This window comes from Giraffa tippelskirchi, chromosome 2 (genome assembly GCF_054371585.1).
Source record: "Giraffa tippelskirchi isolate mGirTip1 chromosome 2, T2T-mGirTip1v1.2.pri, whole genome shotgun sequence".
Taxonomy (NCBI): Eukaryota; Metazoa; Chordata; class Mammalia; order Artiodactyla; family Giraffidae; genus Giraffa; species Giraffa tippelskirchi.
The window spans coordinates 138,886,874-138,903,070 of NC_137276.1; the positions used below are offsets into that span (position 1 = coordinate 138,886,874).

General features: G+C 41.9%; 2 protein-coding genes across 4 annotated transcripts in view; one reads left to right on the top strand and one right to left on the bottom strand.

The window, feature by feature from the left end:
- The window catches only part of LRRC31 (leucine rich repeat containing 31), a 40,859-nt gene that overhangs the window by 21,108 nt on the left and 3,554 nt on the right, over window positions 1-16,197 (bottom strand). For all 3 annotated transcript variants that reach the window (XM_081570837.1, XM_081570835.1, XM_081570831.1), the window contains one exon: window positions 1,904-2,149. The gene's annotated coding sequence lies outside the window, so the exon portion shown is untranslated. Of the gene's footprint in view, window positions 1-1,903; window positions 2,150-16,197 lie in introns of those variants that run through there.
- Window positions 1-16,197, top strand: part of SAMD7 (sterile alpha motif domain containing 7) — a 69,194-nt gene that overhangs the window by 1,953 nt on the left and 51,044 nt on the right. The window lies entirely within an intron of this gene.

Below are 16,197 nucleotides of genomic sequence, written 5' to 3' on the forward strand. Positions count from 1 at the left end.
TGACTGCACTGTTAATTTAATCATGATAATAGGTATCTATTGGGGCTTCCCAAGTGGCTCGGTGGTAAAGAATCCACTTGCTGATGGAGGATATGCAGGTTTGATCCCTAGGTTGGGAAGATCCCCTGGAGAAGGAAATGGCAACCCAATCCAGTGTTCTTGCCTGTGGAATTCCATGGACAGAGGAGCCTGGCAGGCTACAGTCCATGGGGTTGCAAAAAAGTCAGGTATGACTGAGCACTACTACATGGATATCCATTAAGCATGTTCCTAAAGCTGCAAATCATACTTTAGAACAAATAGCAACAACTTTCTGATTGCCTTCTTTTAAAGATAGACTTCTTAACTTTCTACTTTCAAAAATGTATTCAATCTACTCACAGGTGAAGTGATATTTCTGATATTTGGTACAAATAATCTGACAGACGTGGGGGGGTATAAATGAAATATAAATATAAAGTATAAATGAAATAAGACTGGCCATGGGTTGATAATTGTTAGAGGGAGGTAATCACGGGGACTCATACTGTTCTCTCTTTTATATGTGTTTGCATGAAAAGTATAAATGTTTTAAAAATACATTTACTCTAATAATATATTGATGACACTCTATATATCATGACTTTGGAGAAAGATTGGCAATATTTTCATAACCCTTGAATTTGTAATCTCTGTGCTGGGTACTTTCAGCTATTTAGTGTAACACAGTGAAGCAGAAAACAAGGGAGAGGGAAAGCCAAAGACATTCACCAAAGGGCAAAAAAAGGAATTGAAGTAATTATGCCATAGGCATGGAATAGAATATTATGCCACTGTCAAAAGTAGGCATATGAACATCATGTAACCATGTGAGAACTGAACAGTATAATAAGTCCCAGAAGTAGGATCACAGCTCCATGTAAACTCAGGAGGGTTTTATAAGCTCTTCTAATTGTACAAAGTATGTCCATTTGGCCTCTGCCACCTCTCTGACTAGTCTCCTACTACTCTCATCCTCTCTCCATCTCTCATCCCGCTTCAGCATCCCTAACCTCCTGGCCAGCTCTCAAGCACTCCAGGCTTACTCCCATATTGGGCCTTTCTCTTTGCCTGGAAAGCTACTCCCTAAAATATCTACATGGTTGGCTTCATTCATTCTACGTGGCTGACTTTCAGATCTCAGCTCAGAGTTTCTGCTACTAAATCAGAAATTCCTTTCTGCCAACTGCATCTAAAATTACCCCAGCCCATCATTCTCTATCTCCTTAGATTACTTATTGGTCTTCATATGACTTATCACACAAAAAGTATGCCTGCTTTTGGTTCTTTGTGTACATAAGATTCTCTTTTTCATGGCTATATTTCTAATAAGTGACTGGCACATAGGAGGTACTCAATATTTGTTGGCTGGTTAGTTGACCATAAATATATGCATATAAATAAAAGGCTGAAAAGAATCTTGAAAAGATAGCACTTTGTGTTAAAATGAAAGGAAACCAGGTATTTTTCTCTAAACCTTTCTGTGACATAATTACTTTTGATAATTTAAAAGTAAAATGAGCAGATTATTTAAAGAATTTAACAAAATAAATGTTTAGAACAGATTTCATTATATTATGTGTCATTTAACTCATGTCATCTCTTTAGGGGAGAATGCTAAGTCACTTCAGTCATGTCCAAATCTTTGTGACCCTATGGACTGTAGCCCACCAGGCTTCTCTGTCCATGGGATTCTCCAGGAAAGAATACTGGAGTGGGTTGCCATGCCCTTCTCCAGGGGATCTTTCCAACCCAGGGATCGAAACTACTGCTCTTAACAATTCCTGCATTACAGGCTGATTCTTTACCTCTGGGCCACTGGGGAAGCCCTTAGGGGAGAAAATTGTTCTAAAAAATTAAGAAGTAACATCAGGCAGAAGCTTACCAATGTCTAAGGAGACTGTCTTCGGTGTCTTGTCCTGGGGATGGGAATCATTTGTTTTAGGGTCAACGCTCTCTTTCCTGCTTCCAGCTTTGGGGAACCTGGATTTTGACCCCTTGATGCTCTCGTCGACAAGTGGAGCCTAGGGTGTAGTTTCTCCATCTGAGGAACTTTTCTTCCCTGTTCAACTCATGGTCAAGTTGAATAGGGTCTTTCTCAATAAGCCATCTTCCTGTGGTTTTCTGTTTTCTAGGATTTCAGAGAAGAGAATAAGACTGTCAAGCCTCTGTGAAATCCAACTTCCCTATACACGTTTTTGTTTCCCCTTTCTGTTCTTATTGCTGGTAATGTTTAACATATAAATAAAAAGGACGTGACCCAGGATCCTGGAACTAACAGATGGCAGCAGATACACATCCAAAGCAAATTTGAGTTTGAAACTTTGCCCTATTTTATTGTGAGAAACAATTCTTTAAACACCACTTCGACAAGTGCATTGAATGTGTTGATACCTTTTAAATTTCAACAGTCAAAGTTAGCTTCTGAGAGACATTGTATAAAAGAAGTTGGCATGCCTCTAAGCTCCCTGGCCCTTTGCAAAACTGTCACCCAGAGGAGACTGCTTCAGTGACTCCAGGTGCATCTCTTGGCACACTGTTTCTTTTTCTCTTGGCATTTTCACCTTCTCTACTCAGCCCTGCACTTGTTCCCATAAAAACACATCAGCAGTCAGGAATTAATTCCCTCCACGAAGTGAACGTACTCTGGACCAGATACTCTTCTTGATGCAAGAGAGTCAGTGACCAACAAGACACAGCTCTTGTTACTTAAGTCTTAACCTGGTGGAAAGATGGCCCCGTATGTCAATGATTACCTTGGGACAAGGGCTGTCAGGGAGGAGAGACCCCTGTGGTCAGGGAACCCACCATTGGACTAAGCCTGGCTTGGAGCATAACTCTGAGCAATGAGTGACATTACCTGGGTTTTGAGATAGTTAAAAAGAGAGAAGGGAAAGTGTCCCAGGTAGGAAAAATCAGGCTCAAAACCTCCAGGTATGAAGACCTGAAGAAGCCTGGGGTTGCCTCTAGAGTGGATTATGGGTGCCTGGAGCAAGGGATGTGGTAGATGGAAGTTAAGGGTGGGTCTGGTGTAACTTGAGGCTCAAGATTCATGAGGGTTTAATCTATCATCCCTCCTGGGATCTCCTTACATTTTAAGGGAGGATTAAAGACTTAAACAGGGTTTCCCAGGTGGCGCTAGTGGTAAAGAATCTGCCTGTCAATGCAGAAGACCCAAGAGAGATGCTGATTCCATCCTTGGGTAGGGAAGATCCCCTGCAGTAAGAAATGGCAACCCACTCCAGTATTCTTGCCTGGAAAATCCCATGGACAGAGGAGTCTGGTGGGCTACAGTCCATGGGGCTGCAGAGAGTCAGGCACGACCGAGCAAAGCAACTAAGTACTAAAGACTTAAACTAAAGGGATAAAACTATAGATGGAATTTTAGATTCTGCTATTAAAGTTTAGATTCTGTCCTTAGGCTAGGGCCTAATAGATATTCTTGAAATAACAATGTTCATGGCTCCCTCCCTATAAAATAGGTCTTTCTGTAATACTACATTCCAGAATGGTTCAAGAAACATTCTGCACACAGGGGATCCTCAATGATCTTGCAGAGCCCACCTCCATGCTTGGGGAATGAAATGTTCCTAATACCTAGAGTACTACTTTAATTATTTCATTTATTTATTTTTGGCCCTGATCAGGGATGGAACCCATGCCCCCTGCAGTGGAAGCTTGGAATCTTAACCACTAGACCACCAGGGAAGTCCCTTGGAGTACTATTTTAGAAGTAACAGCTAGAGGTCTTTTTTTGTCTTTTCAAACCAGAAGAGGATTCAGCCCAGGTTTACACAGGAACAGACAACCATGGGAGCAGACAGTTGTCCAGCTACAGCCCCACAGCTGACCAAGCCTCAGAAGGTTAAGTGGGAGAGACCTTTAGCTTGTGAATCCAGCCACAACCTGCAGCTGTGCCTGCCCCATTTCAATTCCACCATCACCCAGGGGCTCTTTTCCTTTCACTGCTTCTCTGGCACCCACCCAAGACTTACCTCCATGGTCACTTTCACTCAATTCCACCTTTTGGAGGTGTATACACAGCCATTCTCTGGAGAGCCATCCCAGTAAATGCTTTCCCTTTTTCTCCCCCCTCCTTAAATGTTGTGACTTCAACTCCCAAGTCTTAAGAAAACACTGCTGGATGGTGCTCCAGGATGTGGTCATTTACCCACATGAAACCCCACCTAGCTGGTGAGGCCCTGCTGGGTTCTCTGTGTACATGAGGACACTACAGAGCCGAATGGGAAGGGCCAGGAGCCAGGGAGGGTAAGAAACCACACAGAGGAAACAACACACAGTGGGGAACGAGGAAAGCAGAAAGGAAAAGAAAGCTTCTGAGAGCTTACAGGGAATCAGAAAAGTTACAAGTATGAGGAAGGCGGGCTTGTGAGAGCAAAGGGGAAACCACCCACCTATTTCTTGATACCCAGTGGGTTAAGCAATAGGTTACCATGCTCATACTTAGAAAAGAAATGCTTTCAAAATGTCTTTGGGAAATTCCTCTTTATATACAAACTTGAACAAGTTCTCAGGCTTTCTCACAGCAACTCAAGCTGTAAGTCGGGCTTCCCCCTCATCTCTGTGGTGGGTTTTACACTGTGAAGGAAAACAAACCCTGGAAACTGAATTTGGGGAACTTTTCAGACCATAGCATAATTAGATTATAGCCACAAAAGAAATCTGAGGTTTTGCCTCTTCTCTCAGAATCAGAGGAATTCACTTAAAAGCTCTTTGGGAAAACTAATGGCTGGCATTTAGTTGAGTAATTATTGTTGATAATTTACTGTATTATCAGTTGGTGAGGCTATTTGCCATGAAACCCCAAGGATAATACATATCTGACACATTATTTCTCTTACTTTTAAGTGATTTTCATTTATTTTTGCAAAAGTGAGGAATACCTTTTTTGTTCTTCCATCCTTAGGTTTTGGCTTTACGTTTATTTAAAATTTTCAAGGAATACTTTCAAAGGCCTTAAAATTTTGATCCAGTGTTTTCAGAGTGAATCATACTTTCAGTGTTGCTTGTTAAGGGGAAATGTGTTTTTCTTTCTTCCCAAAACTTATTTCATTAAAAAGCATGACACATACTACAACATGAATGAAGCTTGAGAATGTAAGAGGAAAAAGCCAGTCACAAAAAGGCAAGTACTGTATGATTCCACTTGCATGAATTATATAGAGGAATCAGATATATAGAAACAGATTGTAGAACAGTGGTTGCCAGGACTTGGGGGAGAGGAAAATTGGGAGTTGTCTTAATGCATACAGGGTTTTATTTTTGTAAGGTAAAGTTCAAGAGACCAGTTGTTCAGCAATGTGAATATGTTTAACACTACTGAACTGCAGATTTTGAACTGGTTAAGATGTTAAATTTTATGTTCTGTGAGTTTTAAAAAAAATTTTTAATTAAAATATATTTTAAAAATATGATTCGGAAGGCTGACTCTAAATGTAAAGAAGTTTTAAAAATGCTTTAATGACTTTTTGCTTTTTTCTCCTTATGTATTTATAAGTATGACATAATTTTTAAAAATCTAAATGGGTTTTAAGAAATACAAAGTAAAACTCCTTGGTAATTTTTAAAAACTGACTCAGTCACTCAGTTCTAAGGCATTCTGGTGGCACATGGTATCTTAAGCCACTTGTCTAATGGGCCTATTACTTCAGCCCTATTCAGAGCTCTTGTCTTGTCTTGAAAACGTATTATTGTAGATACATTTCTAGCATTGGTTAATACTACTATTCTCGATGAATTTAGGCAAGGGAAGGTGGCAAGAGGGAGGGGACATATGTATGCCTATGGCTGATTCACACTGATATATGGCAGAAACCAACACAATATTGTAAAGCAACTATCGTCCATTAAAAATAAACAAAATTTTAAAAGATTACAATGTGATCTGCTTTGCAAATAATAACAACAGAAAATAAAATTTATTAAAAAAAAGATGGCAAAGGTAAACATGTGTTTACCCATGTTAGGAATTTAAAAAACACAACCACTTAAATCTGTAAGGATATAGAAAACTGGATAGATGTCAACAAAATTTAGGAATCTAGAGAGCATGAAGATGCGTTTACCTGACTTTCACTTAATTCCATGCAAAAGCTAGGGTAAATATTTTATAATTTTTCAAATTTCAGAAACCCAAAGTTTCAGTAAGTGTACCAGTAATTGTACCAGGTAACTTTGAAGGAAGACGTGGGTATGGGTAGGGGTGAAAACAATATGATTAGTTTAAAAGTGTAAGAAGTTAAACTATCCAATTCCATTTCTCACCCCAGGGCAGACAGAGACTGCTCCTTTTCCCACCCTGGAAAAGACAGAAAGTTTACTTTCAGAACCAGTTGAAACACAAAGGATCTGGATTCAGAGACTCGGGTCATGTTTTGAGTACCTTATTGGATACAGAGGTTGAATAAAGTCTATGTACAGAAAAATGAGATCTCTCCCTATTCCCCCTGTAGGTCCTCTAAGAACACACTGGCAGCCAAACTTAGTCACCCTCTTCCCCCACCCAGTGGAAATAGGTGGAAGGACACCTATGTAGGAAACTGACCAACCCAAGAGAGGAACCCTACAGATACTAAATGAAGCCGCAGCTGCCCAAGCAATTACAGAGAAGCCCACTGATTGACACATCCTATGGGCTCCCTGGTGGCTCAGATGGTAAAGAATCTGCCTGCAATGCAGGAGACCTGGGTTCATTCCCTGGGTCAGAGAGATCTCCTGGAGAAGGGAATGGCTACCCACTCCAGTATTCTTGCCTAGAGAATTCTGTGAACAGAGAAGCCTGGCGGGCTGCAGACCATGGGGTCACAAAGAATCAGACATGACTGAGCATCCAACACACTATTATGTATATACACAGAGCCCTTCATTCTGTTCCCCTGGAGGAGGGAATGGCAACCCACTTCAGTATTCTTACCTGGGAAATCCCATGGAGAGAGGAGCCTGGTGGGCTGCAGTCCACGGGGTCACAAAGAATTGGACACTACTGAGCACACACACACTTCATGCTGTATATGCTTGGGTTGGGCCAAAGATCTCAAGGTAGTTGAGGAAAGAGTCTGAGAAGAAAATGAGATGCAGAAACAGTAAGAAAAAGGAAACTTGGAGAAAATAAGGATAGTGTAAGGAGAAGAAAAGAATTTTTTAAGTCACTATTATACTTTGAGAGTTCTTGGGTCCATAAACCAAGAACCAGAAGATGAACGAGAGGGGAACTCCAGGGGACAGAGGAAATTTTAGAAATTAAAAATGTGATAGTTTCTGTGCTAGATTAAAGTGACATTGTGTAGTTTCGAATCTACCTAATCCTACAGTTCATGGGGTCGCAAAAGAGTGGGACATGACTGAGCACACAATCACACGTGATTAAAAGATAAATGGAAAAAGCAGAATAAAACAACATGTTAATCCTTCAACAATAACATCATCACAACAAATGCATGACAATCATCTGCTATGAGAGTAGTAAGATATCCTGTGAAGTCTGAAATACAAGGAAAGGGCTGATTAACTGACATCAATGAGACCTACAGGGTATCAGCAAGTGGGCAAGGGGAGGTAGAAAGCGGGCAAAGGGTCTTCGGGTGACACTGAACAACAGCAAACTCCAATCAAACTGCCAAAGGCACTTACGCTAAATTCTACATGTGCCCACTTGGTATAGAAAGATAATTGGGTTTTTTCTGGGAACAGTGCCAGAGCTGGGTTCTAAGGGTGAAGGCAAAGGAAAGATTAGATGGTATGGGACAATCTGGGTCCTATTAAATCTCAGAACTAACTAACTGAATTTCCTTTCCAGGACAGAGGCCTTCACAGAGAAGGATCTGTGGTAATAGAATCTAAATTGAGTAGCACAGGACTTCCCTGGTGGTCCAGTGGTTAAGAATCTGTCTGCCAATTCAGGGGATACGGGTTAGATCCCCAGTCTGGGTAGATTCCACAGGCTGTGGGGCAACCACGGCTGTGCACCACAGCTATTGAGCCTGTGCTCTAGAGCCTGCGAGCTGCAACTACTGAGCCTGTGTTCCCTAGAGCCCGTGCCCCACAACAAGAGAAGCCACTGCAATGAGAAGCCTGTGCACTGCAATTAGAGAGTAGCCCTGGCTCCCCACAACTAGAAAAAGCCCGTGCATAGCAACAAAGACCCAGTAGAGCCAGAAATAATTAATTCTTTAAATTATTTAAGTAAACAAATTGAGTAGCACAGAGATACTACGAGCAAAGGCAAGAGAAGATCCATATAAAGTGGGGGACAGGGCAGAAAAGGCAGCTTCAAAAAGCCCGAGGCAATATTGTTTAACTACCATAACAGTAGCAAAGCCATCAAGCTAGGAAAGCTGTCCTATTGTATCCTCCTCGTGGAAGGTAATTACGTGGGCCTCTTCATAGGCTGCCTGATACAGTCTCACAAAACCGCAACTGACTTGCCAGAGCACATGATTCATGGATCACACACCATCCCTCCCACCTTATTCCAGGCATTAGAAGTGAGTCCCTAAGTCCAGTCCATACCCTAGGTGCAGGGAGTTTCACTCTGTAAAAGAAGGCATGTCAAAGAATTTGTGGCATTTGAAAACTGATCTATGATATAAAGACTAGCGAGAAACTGATAGATATGAATAGAAGATAGGCAAAAACAAACCAACACTTGTCAACAGTTTTGAGGAATTTGGCTACGGGATCTCCAGTCTTCATTGCAGCACTGGGAATCTTTACTTGCTGCATATGGAATCTAGTTTCCTGATCAGGGATTGAACCCTGGCCCCCTGTAATGGGAGCATAGAATCTTAGCCACTAGGCCATCCTGGAGATCCCAAAAGGTTTCTTTCTTTTTTTTTTTTCTTTTATTTAAAAACACATTCTTTTGCGTTGGAATATAACAAATTAACAAACAATTGTGATAGTTTCAGGTAACAGAGAACGGATTCAGCCATCCATATACATGTAGCAAGAGATTTCTTTTTGATGTGGTTAAAATGTCCTAAAATTGTCTGTAGAAAAGCCTGCGCAACTCTATGAATCTATTTAAAAATAGTGAAGTGTACACATTAAATAAATTGTATTTTATGTGACTTTCATCTCACTAAGGTTACTAAAAAATGAAGTTATTACTAATTACAGAAAAAATGTGTACATATTTTTGGCATACTTTATGGTTAAACTGAACAGTTTTTTGCATAACAATATAATACTAATGTTATATTAAAATTCTGGAATAACCGTGTTGAAGGGCTGTGGAAAGGGGAAATTTGTAGAGGTTTACAGAAATAAATTCTCATCTGCCCTACTAGGAAGACCATATACAATATCTAAAGCTGAAATAAAAGTGTAGTATGTTGAAATGTAGAGGTAAATAGTAGACAAAAGAATAAGAGTTGAAATATGTTGCCCAAACAAAGTCTTACTTATTATATTTAGGTTTTTTCAACTACTATTTTGTGTAATCCTAGACATTTGTAACCTGTAAATCTCAGTATCTTCTTCTGTAAAATAGAAGTTATAATAATAACAATTTTAGCTCATTTGGTAAAGAATCCGCCTGCAATGCCGGAGATCATGGTTCGATTCCTGGGTCAGGAAGATCCTCTGGAGAAGGGATAGGCTACCCACTCCAGTATTCTTGTATTTCCCTTGTGGCTCAGTTGGTAAAGAATCTGCCTGCAATGCAGGAGACCTGGGTTCGATCCCTGGGTTGGAAAGATACCCTGGAGAAGGGAAAGGCTACTCACTCCAGGATTCTGGCCTAGAGAATTCCATGGACTGCATAGTCCATAGGGTTGCAAAGAGTCGGACAGGACTGAGCGACATTCACTCACTCACTCACTCACTCACTGCTTGTACCCAAGGCTCCTCTGGGGTCCCAAGGTAACAGAAGACAGAGACCAGCCTTGAGTGCAGGATTTTAGGTGCAGCCAATACATTCCTGGCCTCTCTACAACCCCTAAAACTTAGTCCTTTCTCATTATCTTCCACCCATGCATCCCTTATTATACAGAGTTACAATAAGGATATAGTAACAAGCCTGCCTATGGGATCTTCACTCCCATTGTGGGGCTATTGGTCCTCAGTTATTTCCTACAGTGAACTCATTTCCTGATTGGAAAATTGTAATGTGAAGAATGTATCCATTTGAGCTCAGAAGTATCCAGATGGATTTAGATACTCCCAACATTTTCCTGATGTTGGAAAGAATACATCAACTGAAATGCCAGGCTGCATGAAGCACAGGCTGGAAGCACAAGCTGGAATCAAGACTGCTGGGAGAAATATCAATAACCTCAGATACGCAGATGACACCACCCTTATGGCAGAAAGTGAAGAAGAACTAAAGAGCCTCTTGATGAAAGTGAAAGAGGAGAGTGAAAAAGTTGGCTTAAAACTCAGCATTCAGAAAACTAAGATCATGGCATCTGGTCCCATCACTTCATGGCAAATAGAAGGGGAAACAATGGAAACAGTGAGAGACTTTATTTTGGGGGGCTCCAAAATCACTACTGATGGTGACTGCAGCCATGAAATTAAAAGATGCTTGCTCCTTGGAAGAAAAGCAATGACCAACCTAGACAGCATATAAAAAAGCAGAGATGTTATTTGCCAACAGAGGTCCATCTAATCAAAACTATAGTTTTTCCAGTAGTCATGCATTGATGTGAGAGTTGGACTATAAAGAAAGTTGAGTGCTGAAGAATTGATGCTTTTGAACTGTGGTGTTGGAGAAGACTCTTGAGAGTCCCTTGGACTGCAAGGAGATCCAACCAGTCAATCCTAAAGGAAATCAGTCCTGAATATTCATTGGAAGGACTGATGCTTAAGCTGAAACTCCAATACGTTGGCCATCTGATGCGAAGAACTGACTCTTTGGAAAAGTCCCTGATGCTGGGAAAGATTGAAGGCAGGAGGAGAAGGGGACGACATAAGATGAGATGGTTGGATGGCATCACCGACTCAATGGACATGAGTTTGAGCAAGCTCCAGGTGTTGGTGATGGACAGGGAAGCCTGGCATGCTGTAGCCCATGGGGTTGCAAAGAGCCGGACACGACTGAGCGACTGAGCTGAACTGAACATTTTCCTTACCTAGATATCACCACCTCTGTGTCCAGCACCAGGAGAACAAGACTTACACAGAATTCTGAGAATTGAAGTTCTATCTAGACATAGCCTGATCATGAAAGCAGTCTTAGATAAGGGAAATATAAAGAAAATCAGAATTATAAAAGCAATGTCCAAATAGTTACAGAAAATAATAAAGGCCCAGAAACATTTGAAGTATCTCCTTCCTCTGGTCCTTAAGCTGGATGCTCAGAGTAGCTCATCCCAATTGCATTACTTCTGCTCCCTTTTAAATATTCTCAAACAGGAGCAGCTTCCTTATAGAGAAACTTAATTAGACAAATAACATTTGTATAGTAAGCATGTGTATTTACATCACACAGTGCTAGGTTCTGACAAAGCTCATTTGTGACGAAGAACTTGCCCTCTTACAGCTTCTAATGTTCCAAAAGCAAGGAATAGATGGATAGAAAGGCAGGGACATGCTTTAGACAAGTGCAAAAGAAGTGGAGAAATACATACTTTTACAGTGACTTGATGCTTGATAGGGGAAAAGACAATAGGAAGACAAGGAGAGTGGCACTAGGTAAGTACAAGATTTTAAAGAGCTAAAGTGAGAACTGGAAGATTTTCAAAAGCAGGGATCTCACTTTTATTCTTTTGATAAGTGGTGTGATGAACACCATGAATAATATGCTCAAAATCTCTTTCAACCCCCTTCCAGCAGGTTTTCCTATTGCAGAGACTACAGACTTAAAATACCTTTCCCCAGCCTGCCCTCAAGCTAGGCTCTGGTTGTGATTTAAGTTCTGCTGACCCGGTGCCAGCCTTGAATTTGCAAGTGAGGTGCATGGGGACAGGGGCAGGTCACATGATGTCTAATTTCCTGATGCATGTTGTTTTGAGTTAACAGATACAGCAGCTGCTTCCAGTTTCAACAGGCAGCAGCTTCATTGTGACAGGGCAGCAGTTTTCTTGGTGGCCCAGTAACATGGGGTGGCTTTGTGGTCTTCCCGGAAACAAACTCACAATCCATTTCTCCACGATTCCATAACCCATATACTACCTGTAAAAAAAATGCCTTTTTTAAAAAAAAAAATATCTATTTTTATTTGGCTATATCAGATGTTAGTTGAGGCATGTGGGATCTAGTTCCCTGACCAGGGATCGAACCGAGGAGGCCCCCTGTCCTGGGAGCTCAGCATCCTAGCCACTCGACCAGGGAAGTCCCAGATCCTGGTCCCTTCTGAAGAACCCTGCCTGATTTGCTGGTTGGCACAATGGGAGCTGCAGAGGAGTGGGAGATGCCACACAGGGACCTCATCAGACAGGGGTATCTGCTCAACCTCTTAACTTGCTTTAATCTCCCTCAGCAAGAAGGAGCTCAGTACCACTCCACAAGGCTGCTAGGGTAGAGAAAGGTATAATAAGAGAGTGATACATGACCATTAATTGTTTGCTTCAGGAATACCCAAATAAGTTTTAGAATAAGAGATTGGAATCTTTAACAAAGCCCACAAGGCTGTACACTGTAATTTCTACATGTTTCATCAGCCTGGTGCACTGTGCCCTCAGTTTTTCCTGTCCAGCCGTGCTGGTCTTTTCTTCAAACTGAATACTCCCTTCTCTGCCTCAGGAAACCAGCCAGGGATATTTTTTAACTGGTAACTTCTACTTGTCATTAAATCAACCCTCCCATTAGACTTCAGGATGTCCACGTAACATGCTCTATTGACATGTTCTCAGTTCAGTTCAGTCACTCAGTCGTGTCCGACTCTTTGCGACCCCATGAATTGCAGCACGCCAGGCCTCCCTGTCCATCACCAACTCCCAGAGTCCACCCAAACCCATGTCCATTGAGTCAGTGATGCCATCCAACCATCTCATCCTCTGTCGTCCCCTTCTCCTCCTGTCCCCAATCCTACCGAGCATTAGGGTCTTTTCCAATGAGTCAGCTCTTCGCATCAGGTGGCCAAAGTATTGGAGTTTCAGCTTCAACATCAATCCTTCCAATGAACACCCAGGACTGATCTCCTTTAGGATGGATTGATTGGATCTCCTTGCAGTCCAAGGGACTCTCAAGAGTCTTCTCCAACACCACAGTTCAAAAGCATCAATTCTGCGGCGCTCAGCTTTCTTCACCGTCCAACTCTCACATCCACACATGACCACTAGAAAAACCATAGCCTTGACTAGACAGACTTTTGTTGCCAAAGTAATGTCTTTGCTTTTAAATATGCTATCTAGGTTGGCCATAACCTTCCTTCCAAGGAGTAAGCATCTTTTAATTTCATGGCTGCAATCACCATCAGCAGTGATTTTGGAGCCCCCAAAAATAAAGTCTGCCACTGTTTCCACTGTTTCCCCATCTATTTCCCATGAAGTGATGGGACCAGATGCCATGATCTTAGTTTTCTGAACATTGAGCTTTAAGCCAACTTTTTCACTCTCCTCTTTCACTTTCATCAAGAGGCTCTTTAGTTCTTCCTCACTTTCTGCCATAAGGGTGGTGTCATCTGCATATCTGAGGTTATTAACATGTTCTACTTCCCTTCATAACATGAGTCACTGACAGAGTTAAATGCTGATTTACACAAGTCAAAAATAGCTGTCTGCCCTGCAGACAGGAAAGTCCATGAGCATAGAGACTGCCATATCCTGTCCGACAGTGCTTCACACTGAGACTGGTACTCAGTAAGTGTAGCTTAAGTGAATGCACTCCATCAGCATGCTCTGATTTTGTTGCATCTCTGTCCAAATATCTGCTCCCGTGATTGGTGCAGCAAAGGAAGATAGCTTGGAGAGTTGGCCACAGATTCTTAAATGCTTCTGCTGGGGAATGACATGCATCGCCTCCATGAACATTTTGTTGGCCAAAGCAAGTCACAAGGCCACCTCCCTTCAAAAGGACAATCCAGGAGAGGGAGAACTGTAACTACTGCTCTGCTGTAGCCCCCTACCCAGGAAGTTGACCTGAACATTAGGATGGGGAAAGTATTGATTATTCTAAAACTCATGTTATGAGTCTTACTTCCTAGAGCAAGTGCATTGTATTCTTTGTTTTGAGGCGTTTATTTTCACCACATCACTTTTATTGTCATGTTCTCTACTGGCTAATGTGCATTCTTATCTAGGCAGTGTTAAGCTCAGGGCTTTACCAGCAATGTCCCTGTGAAAATGAACTTTAGGTCAATAGCAAATTTGCTTACACAAGCTGGCTCATCATCTATTCATTGCCTTAATGAGGACAAGCAGATTTAGTTCTTTTGTTATACATGAACCCTGGCTGTGCTATTGCTCTCATTTGTCTTGAAATTAGCTGCTCTTGGAGCTTGGCAGCATGGGGCCAGCATCCACAATCAATCATGCATTCAGCAAACATCTGTTACCCATAATTCCTTTCCCAAGTATTGATAGGTGCAGAGAAGCACAGTTCATGACCCTTGCCCTCAGGGAGCTAACCCTCCAGCTCAGGAAACAAGACATAAATCCCCCGATATTACCTAAATTCACGACTGTGTATGTTTAAATACAGAATGGGTGGTTGGGCAATAAAAGAATTTCAGAGGCAAGAGAGCTCCTCTTAAGTAATGAGGTAGTGACAGTGTTGCCTGGTGGCTCAGATGGTGAAGAAACTGCCTGCAATGTGGGAGACCCAGGTTCAATCCCTGGATCAGAAAGATCCCCTGGAGAAGGGAAAGGCTACCCACTCCAGTATTCTTGCCTGGAGAATTCCATGTACAGGGGAGCCTCGTGGGCTACAGTCCAAGTGGTTGCAAAAAGTTGGACACAACTAAACGACTAACACAGAAATATCTATATGATTTTTAAAATAATATTTACTCTATGGAATATCATAATTTATATAATCAGTTCTCTATTCAGTCTTCTGATGGACAGAAGTACTTTGATGGACATCTTTATCTGTGTAATGTCTTCTTTTCCCAAACTGTTTTACTTTGATATTCTTTTTCCTGCCCAAGGCATTGGGAGAAATATCCTGGCCTGCACTTTATTAGGATAGGTTGATAAACTCCAGGCAGTAAAGCCAAGCTGGTAGGGATTTTTGCACAGCATACAGATGTGCCTTTAAACTTGCGAGAGTTTAGCCAACTGGGAAGTGAGAAGAAACAGTCCACACAAAAGACCAGACTCACTTCTGACACAAGTTGCAAGTTCAGGGATCCCCAAGACCACTCTTAGGTTTGACAGCTTATTGGAAGATCTCATAGAACTCACTGAAAGCTGTTATGGTTATATGCTTTAATACAGCTAAAGGATAAGATTAGAATCAGGCAAGGAAAGAAGTACAGGGCAGAGTTCAATCAAGTGCGAACTCCCCATATTTCCTGTCCCAATGGATCATGACGCTGTCACTCTCTTGGCATTGATGTGTGACAGTATGCACTGAATATCACCAACCAAGGAAAGTTACCCAAGCCTCAGTGTCCAGTCTTTATTCAGTGGGAACTCACATTCCAGCCCCTCAGGAAGTCCACTCGCACCACCTCAAACTCCACCCTTTATCACTTTCTGAGTATCTGCCTGGGCCAAGGCCCCCAGGCTAACAAAAACTCTCCTATCAAGAAGTTGAGGACTAAGGCCAGACCTCTTTTTGCAGTAAAACTTAAGACTCTTTACAACAACAAAACAGAATTGATTCCATTAGATTTTTCTAGTTCAGTTCAGTTCAGTCGCTCAGTCATGTCCGACTCTTTGCGACCCCATGAATTGCAGCACGCCAGGCCTCTCTGTCCATCACCAACTTCCGGAGTCTACCCAAACCCATGTCCATCGAGTCAGTGATGCCATCCAACCATCTCATCCTCTGTTGTCCCCTTCTCCTCTTGCCCCCAATCCTACCCAGCATTAGGGTCTTTTCCCATGAGTCAACTCTTCACATGAGGTGGCCAAAGTATTGGAGTTTCAGCTTCAACATCAGTCCTTCCAATGAACACCTGGAAATGCCTAATTAACAATGTTTAATATATTTTCCCCAGGAAATTATGTAATCAAACAAAATGGGAACATCATCAGTTGATCAGTAGCAAAAAGGGCAAAGAAATGCTATTTTGGTCAAAAAGTACCCCCAATCTCACTCCCTGCCAGA